The sequence below is a fragment of the Nicotiana tomentosiformis genome, chromosome 8 (assembly GCF_000390325.3).
Source record: "Nicotiana tomentosiformis chromosome 8, ASM39032v3, whole genome shotgun sequence".
NCBI lineage: Eukaryota > Viridiplantae > Streptophyta > Magnoliopsida > Solanales > Solanaceae > Nicotiana > Nicotiana tomentosiformis.
This window is the reverse complement of record NC_090819.1, coordinates 107,250,043-107,258,376: the sequence shown is the minus strand read 5'-3', so window position 1 is coordinate 107,258,376 and position 8,334 is coordinate 107,250,043. Positions and strand designations below refer to the sequence as shown.

Sequence of the window (8,334 nt, the reverse complement as noted above, 5' to 3'; positions counted from 1 at the left end):
ATAGAAAGAGATTCCCGGATAGCAGTAGTCTTTATATGAATCTCTTCCCGACCGGCTAGGCCGAATCGGGGCACCACTTGGGATAGGAATGGCTCAGCCCACATGCATCATTTGATGAAAGCACTCCAGTCGCCTCCGATGATTGGTTTGTCAACCACGCTTTCTCTCCCTCAAAATAATGCTCTGAACACGAAAGTGTGCAGTTCCGCCCCCTTCTCCCATGCTGAGTCACAGGCAGCACCTCGGAAAGCATGGATGAGCCACATGCAGGGAAACTTGCACGTGTGGTTCTGGCCAGGGACCCCAGTATACTGTACTAATATGTGTAGGTTCCCATAATTCGAGTGAGATTGTCATGGCGCAAAAGAAGATATGGTCTGGTATTCCCTTGTTCCCTGTATTGGTTATGTTCTTTATATCTCATCTAGCAGAAACTAATCGAGCTCCGTTTGATCTCCCAGAAGCGGAAGCTAAATAAGTTGCAGGCTATAATGTAGAATATGCGCGGGATGCAATCCTTAATAGTTCACTGTTGGCGGAAGCCAATGTCCCGGGGTCTCGGGGACTCATTTTGACTGAAATAAGGGGCGGGTCTTTACCAACTTCCAAATATTCTATTTTAGGGAAGCCAAAAAAGGTGAGCGCCTAGCGCGAAAGGTTACTTTACTAAGTAAGATAAGGCAAGAAGCAAGGGCGCAACAGCTGCATGAAGTTGCTTCTTAGCGCATTTGTTTTCTTGCTCGTTAGCGCTTGACTAATAAGATAGAAAGAGCCTTTCTTGCTAGTTTAGTAAAGTCTCGCTTTTTGATAGGAGTAGGTGCTTGCTAGGGCAGGGCACTTTCCATTCTTCATTCGAAACTAACAAGTGTCAGGTCGGGGATTTCTGCCTTGTTATCAAAAAGGGAGTTGGGTAAAGCAAACTCTCTCCTTGGAGGAGCACGAGCTTAGTCAAGTAGAACCGGGTTGCGCTGCTTGATGCTCCGATCGAAATCAAATCAATGGGGTCTTAATTAGGAGAACGAGGATCTAGAAAGCAAAACGACCGGTCGGATCGTTACATTTTCCACCTCTTTAACAAACGTTCATCCTCGAACGGGTCTAGAATCATACCTGGAGTGCTGAATAAGTGTGGATATTTGCTCCTAATGTCCTCCTTGGTCTCCCAAGTCGCTTCCTCGACTGGTTGACCCCTCCACTAGACCTATTTTCCTGGACCTCAACTGGCGAACTTGCCTGTCAACAATAGCAACTGGATCCTCCTTATAACCCAAGCTCTCATGTAGCTAAACCGTGTGGTAATCTAACACGTGCGACATGTCGGCATGGTACTTTCAGAGCATAGACACATGGAAAATCAGATGAACTCTCGATAGACTGGTAGGCAAAGCAAGCTCTTAAGCAACCTCCCCAACTCGCCTCAACACCTCAAATAGGTCAATAAACCTTGGGCTTGGATTTTCCTTCTTTCCGAACCTCATGATACCCTTCATTGGCGAGACTTTCAAAAGAACCTTCTCGCCCACCATAAATGATAAATCATGTGCCTTTTGTTCTGCGTAACTCTTCTGTCTGGACTGTGATGTGCGAAGCCGCTCCTGAATCAACTTTACCTTCTCTAAGGCATCCTTCACTAAATTAGTGCCATATAACCTAACCTCCCCAGGCTCAAACCATATCATGGGGAACGATATCGCCGACCATATAAAGCCTCAAATGGAGGAATCTCGAAGATGGACTGATAACTATTGTTATAAGCAAACTCGGTCAAAAGCAAGAATCGATCCCACCGCTCTTCGAAGTCAATCACACACGATGTAGGCATACCCTCCAGAATCTGAACTGTCTGCTCTAACTTCCCGTCGGTCTTCGGATGAAAGGCTGTGCTGAGCTCTACCTAGGTTCCCAACTTTCTCTATACTGCTCTCCAGAAATGCAAAGTGAACTGATGGCCTCTATCTTATATGATGGAAACAGGCACGCCGTGCAATCGGACAATCTCCTAAATGTAAATTTGGGCCAATCTCTCTGAAGAGTACGTAGTCACCACCGGAATAAAGTGTGCCGACTTGGCCAGGCTATCGACAATGACCCAAACGACATCAAACATCCTCAACGTTCGTGGCAACCTAACTACAAAGTCCATAGTGATGTGCTCCCATTTCCACTCCGATATAACCATCTGCTGGAGTAGGCCACTTGGCCTCTGATGCTCATACTTAAACTGCTGGAAATTTATACATCTCGCGACATACTCAACTATGTCCTTCTTCATCCGCTGCCACCAATAATGCTACCTTAAGTCGCGATACATCTTCCTAGCACATGGATGAATAGAATACTGAGAACTGTGTGCCTGCTCTAGAATCTTCTCCCTCAAGCCATCAACATTAGGAATACATTGGCAACCCTAGAGTCGCAGAACACCATCCTCACCGTTAGTAACCTCATTGGAACCACCCTGTAGTACCGTCTCTCTAAGAACCAGCAAGTGCCGATCATCGTACTGACGAGCCTTAGTCCGCTCGAATAATGAACACTGAGCCACAACATATGCAAGAACTCGAATGGGCTCTGAAATACCCAACCTCACAAGTATGTTGGCTAAGGATTGGATGTCCAAAGCGAATGGCCTCTCCTCTGCTGAAATAAATGCCAAACTACCCATACTCTCGGACTTTTTTCTCAAGGCATCCGCAACCACATTCGCCTTGCCCGGATGCTAAACGATGGTAATATCATAGTCCTTCAATAAATCAAGCCACCTGCACTGCCACAAATTAAGATCCCTCTGCTTAAATAAATGCTGCAAGCTACGATAATTAGTGTAAATCTCACAGGAAACCCCATAGAGATAATGCCTCCAGATCTTGAGAGCATGAACTATCGCGGCCAACTCCAAATCATGCACGAGGTAATTCTTCTCGTGGGGCTTCAACTGACGTGAATCATATTAAATAACCCACCCCTCTTGCATCAATACATAACCCAAACCAAAACGTGAGGCGTCGCAATACACAGTATACATCCCTGAACCGGAAGGTAATACTAACACCAGTGTTGTAGTCAATGCGGTCTTGAGCTTCTGAAAGCTCTCCTCGCAATCATCAGACCATCTGAGTGGATCATCCTTTTGGGTAAATCTAGTCAAAGGTGCTGGAATAGATAAGGGGCTGCAACAGATGAGAAGCCCTCCACAAACTGACGATAATAACCTGCTAACTCCAAGAAACTCCTGATCTCGGTCGCTGTGGTAGGACGAGGCCAACTCTGGACTGCCTCGATCTTCCTGGGATCCATCTTAATACCCGCACTTGATATAACATGTCCCAACGGTGCCATAGAATCTAACCAGAACTCGCACTTGGAGAACTTAGCATATAGCTTCTGTTCCTACAAGGTCTAAAGCACAACTCTTAAATGTTGCTCGTGCTCCTCCATACTACACGTGTAAATCAATATTTCATCAATAAAGACAATGACAAATGAGTCAAGATATGGCCTGAACACCCGATTCATCAAATCCATAAACGTCGTTGGGGCGTTGGTCAAGCCGAAAGACATCACTAGAAACTCATAGTGGCCATATCTAGTCTGGAAAGCCGTCTTTGGAACATCCGAAGCACGAATATTCAGCTCATGATACCCAGATCTCAAGTCAATCTTAGAGTACACCCTCGCACCCTGCAACTGGTCAATACCCGGCAACTGGTACTTGTTCTTAATGGTAAATTTGTTCAACTTGGGGTAATCAATGCACATCTGCATACTCACATCCTTCTTTTTCACAAACAATACCGGTGCACCCCAAGGAGACACACTCGGTATGACGAACCCCTTAACGAGAAACTTTTCAAGTTGTTCCTTCAACTCCTTTAACTTTTTCGGAGCCATGCGGTACGGTGAAATAGAGATAGGCTGGGTACCTGGTGCCAAATCAATACTGAAATCGATATCACAATCCAGTGGCATGCATGGTAGATTAAAAGGAAACACATAGGAGAACTCCTTCACTACGGGCACTGAATCAATCATGGGAGTCTCTACAGCAGTATCCTGAACATAAGCCAGATAAGCCAAACAACACTTCTCAACCATGTGCCGAGCGTTTAAGAAAGAGATAACCCGGCTAGATGGACTAATAGATGAACCCTTCCACTCCAATCTAGGTAACTCTGGCATCGCCAAGGTAACAGTCTTGGCATGGAAATAAAGAATGGAATGGTATGAAGACAACCAGTCCATGCCCAGGATGACCTCAAAGTTGGTCATATCGAGCAACAGAACATCTACTCTGGTCTAATAACCACAAAAAGTCACAATACATGACCCATAAATTTGATCCACAACAATAAAATCACCCACTGGCTTGGACACATATACAGGATCATCCAAGGACTCGTGAGAGACATCCAAATAATGAGAAAATATAGAAGAAACATATGAATATGTAAACCCTAGATCAAATAGTACCAAAGTTTCTCTACCGCAGATAGAAATAATACATGTGATCACGGCGTTTGAGGCTACTGCATCTGGTCTGGCTAAAAAAGCATAGAACCTAGCTGGAGTGCCATCTGATTGGCCTCCACCTCAAGGTTGACCCTTACCCACCTTCCCTCCACCTCTGGCAGGCCAGATGGCCGGTGCGGCAGCTGGTGCGGTGATCATGGGCTGATGGCCCTGCTGTACTAGCTTGCCCCAAAGCCTAGGGAAAAACTTCATTATGTGACCAAGGTCCCCGTACTCATAACAACCTCTCGGTGCGGAAGATGGATCACTCTAAGTATGACCCTGGGGACCTGAATACCCACTGGAAGAACCATGAATAGTCGGTGGACAGTAGGGTCGCACTGGGGCACCCCGAGAAGGCGGTGGTGATGAATAAGTAGGTCTCCTGGACTGACCCCTCATGATCTGGCCCCTGCCCCCAGATGGGGCACCACTGAATCCTCTAGAGTGCCGAGGACTCTTCTCCCCCGTCATATATAATTGGCCCTAGTTGTGGATACCCTCAATCCGCTGATCTTTATCCACAACCTACTCATAAGGAGTTCACATCTCAACCTCTCGCTCCATAGTAACCTGAATGCCATAATGCAAGCCCACAATAAACCTCTGCACTCTCTCTGCGTCGGTGGGGAGTATTATATATGCATGGCGATACAACTCAGAGAACCTCGCCTCATAATCGGACACAGACATCTGACCCGGCTGGAGCTGCTCGAACTGACCTTATAGCTCTTCCCTATGAGAGGGTGGAATATATCTCTCCAGAAAGAGACGTGTGAACTGGTCCCATGTCAAGGGACGAGAACCTGCTAGTCTGCTAAGAAGATAGGACTGCCACCACCGACGGGCCCTGCCCTCTAGCTAAAATATGGTGAAGTCCACCCCGTTGGACTCCAATACTCTCATGTTTTGCAACCTGTCTCTGCAACGGTTAATAAAATCCTGGGGGTCCCTCTTGTCGTTCACCACCAAAGGTACGAGGATGTAGCCTGGTCCATCTATCCAATAACTTATGTGGCTCGACGGTCGCATTTGGTCTAGGCTTATGTACAACAGCTGCAACTGGCTGAGCCCCGCCCACATGTAGTGTACCTGGGGTCTGGAATACAGAAGCAACATGCCTTGGAGCCTAAGCGGTAGGGGTCCGTGCTTCCCCTCCCATCTGAGATGTGGCTAGGCCTCCTGGAAATAAACTAGCTTGCGTCATAGAGTCCACGAACAACAACATATAACACACGACCTCCTGAAATCCCAGTGCGGCCATGAAATCTGTCGGGGCCGGCTCAGCTGCAGGTACCTCATCCTACTCCTCAATAACAGGATCCTCCACTGGATCCGCTGGTGGAACAATGGGAGCAGCTCTAGGACGCCATCGTCTTCTAGCAAGAGCTGGAGCCCTCCCTCATCCTCTGTCTCGGCCTCTAGCAACAGCGGGAGCAGCTCCTCTACCGCCAGGTACATCTGCCGCGCGTGTTCTCACCATCTATGAGAGAATAAGAGAAAGATACTTAGCACAATATAAACTGCACGATAGGAGATAAAGAAGGAGAAGTTTCCTAACACCCTATAACCTCTCAAAGATAAGTACGGACGTTTCTGCACTAATCTGCAAGACTCTATTAGGCCCGATCATGAGTTTTAAGACCTATGTGAACTTAGTGATCCGATACCAAGCTGTCACGACCCAATTTCCCACTATAGGCCGTGAAGGCCCCCAACGTCACCGCTAGGCTAGCCAACGGTGAATTATCCAGTTAATTGTTCATTTTAATATTTTTAAAGTCATTGATTTCATTTAATAACAAAATAATTAGTAGGTAATCATAGTAATGTAAAGCATAAACTAAACATGAGAGTAAAGTAGTGAATTTAATTATCAAAACCATGAATATCTACTAGAATTTTCCAAAATCCGGTATCACAAATGCACGCGCATCTAGTAGAATATACAAAACTCCCTAGCTTACTGTCTAAAACAAAATCGACAGAAATAATAAATACAATAAGAGGAGGCTCCAAGTGCTGCATAACGGAGCATGGGAAGCAGCTCTCCACTAGGCCTCTGGGTAATGCAGATGCACGCCTGATGTACCTGTCTCAAAACCTACATAATTTGTGTAGAAGTGTAGCATGAGTAAACATAGTGTACCTAGTAAGTATCTAGTCCAACCTCAAAGAAATAGTGATGAGGGGTCGACATCAACACTTACTAGTGGTCAATATACATAATGTGCAAGAATTATAAATAGGCATGAAATAGAACAACAATAATGGAATAAGAGGCAATAATTAAATGATTCTTTAAAAAAATAATAAATTAAAAGTCTCCAAATATCACATGCTAATCTCAACAAGTAAGGTCCATCACGTAATTACAATTTCTCAAGTCATGAAGGATATATCGAGTATAATCGGACTCCTAGCAATAACACGTACAAGTTATGTCGAGGTCGTACGGCCCGATCCATAACAATCCTCTACATACACTATCGAGGTCGTACGGCCCGATCCATAGATGCATCACATTATATATAAATATTGCTGAGGCGTTCGGCCTCAATCCATAGGAATAGGGAAACTCTTCAGACTACGAATTTCTTGTTTACAACCCAAGGTAAGCCCAAAAAGGAATTATGAATTTTTCATCAATAATTAATCATTCCGCCAAATCTCTAAGTAATGAAGCTCGGTCTAACATATTCTTGAATAAAATATTACTTACTAATATGAGTAATTAAACTAACAAGTTGAGTTCAAAGAGTACAAGTATTGCATGATAAAGTCCTATGTCTACCCAGACATAACATGAATTTTAGTTACCAACGGACTCTCGTTACTTCGTGCGTACGTAGCACCCACAATTAGTAGCAAATAACAATTTAAACACCTATGGGATTAATTCCCTCTTACAAGGTTAGACAAGAGACTTACCTCATTTCCAAATCCACTTCCCGACCCTCAAATCACACTAAAAGCCTAATGTCGGTGGTAAGCAATCCGAAACTAGCCAAAGGTTGTACAAACTAATCAATATTTACTCAAAAACTCATAATTTAACTATTAGTGTAATTACCCAACCCAATTTGGAGGATTCCTATAATTCACCCCCGGGCCCACGTGCCCGGATTCTGGAAAATATTGTAAATAATTGTTACCCATAATTTCACGAACACAAATATATTATTTCTACTCAATTCCATAACCATTTTCGTGGTCTAATCCTATTTTTCTCAAAACCTAGGTTTTTCAACAAACTCCTCAATTTACATATTTAAAACTACCCATAATATATGTATTTAACTTACATTGTATAGAAATCACTTACCTTCAATAGTGTAACGACCCGACTTGTCGTTTTAAGAATTAGCGCCCAGTCCAGTGGCTTAAGGTTTCGAGTAGCTTCGTAATATGTATTATGACCCGCGGGTGTGGTCGAGTTTGATTTACTGAAGATTTAGAATTTTATTTACAGAACAATTTTTATTTAGAAGCCTAAATAGAAAGAGTTGACCGGAGAGTTGACTTTTGAGCAAACGACCCCGGAATGGAATTTATATGATATCAATAATTTTGTATGATGATTTCGGACTTAGGCGTATGTTCGGATTTGGATTTGGAAGTCTGTAGGACAATTCGACGCATTTTGGCGAAAGTTGAAAAATAGAAGATTTTTGAAAAAACCTACCGAAGGGTGAATTTTTGATAACGAGGTCGTATTTCAATTCCGGAAATGGGAATAGCTCCATTAAGTCAATTATGACTTTTGTGCAAAATTTGAAGTCATTCCAGATTGATTTGATACGTTTCGGCGCAAAACATAGAAGT

At 44.0% G+C, this 8,334-nt stretch overlaps 1 protein-coding gene across 1 annotated transcript in view; it reads left to right on the top strand.

The window, feature by feature from the left end:
- Positions 1-7, top strand: part of LOC117277170 (ATP synthase subunit 9, mitochondrial) — a 2,610-nt gene extending 2,603 nt beyond the window's left edge. Inside the window, exon 1 of the mRNA XM_070182607.1 lies at positions 1-7. This exon is cut by the window's left edge and continues 2,603 nt beyond it. The gene's annotated coding sequence lies outside the window, so the exon portion shown is untranslated.
- Positions 8-8,334: the final 8,327 nt, after the last annotated feature.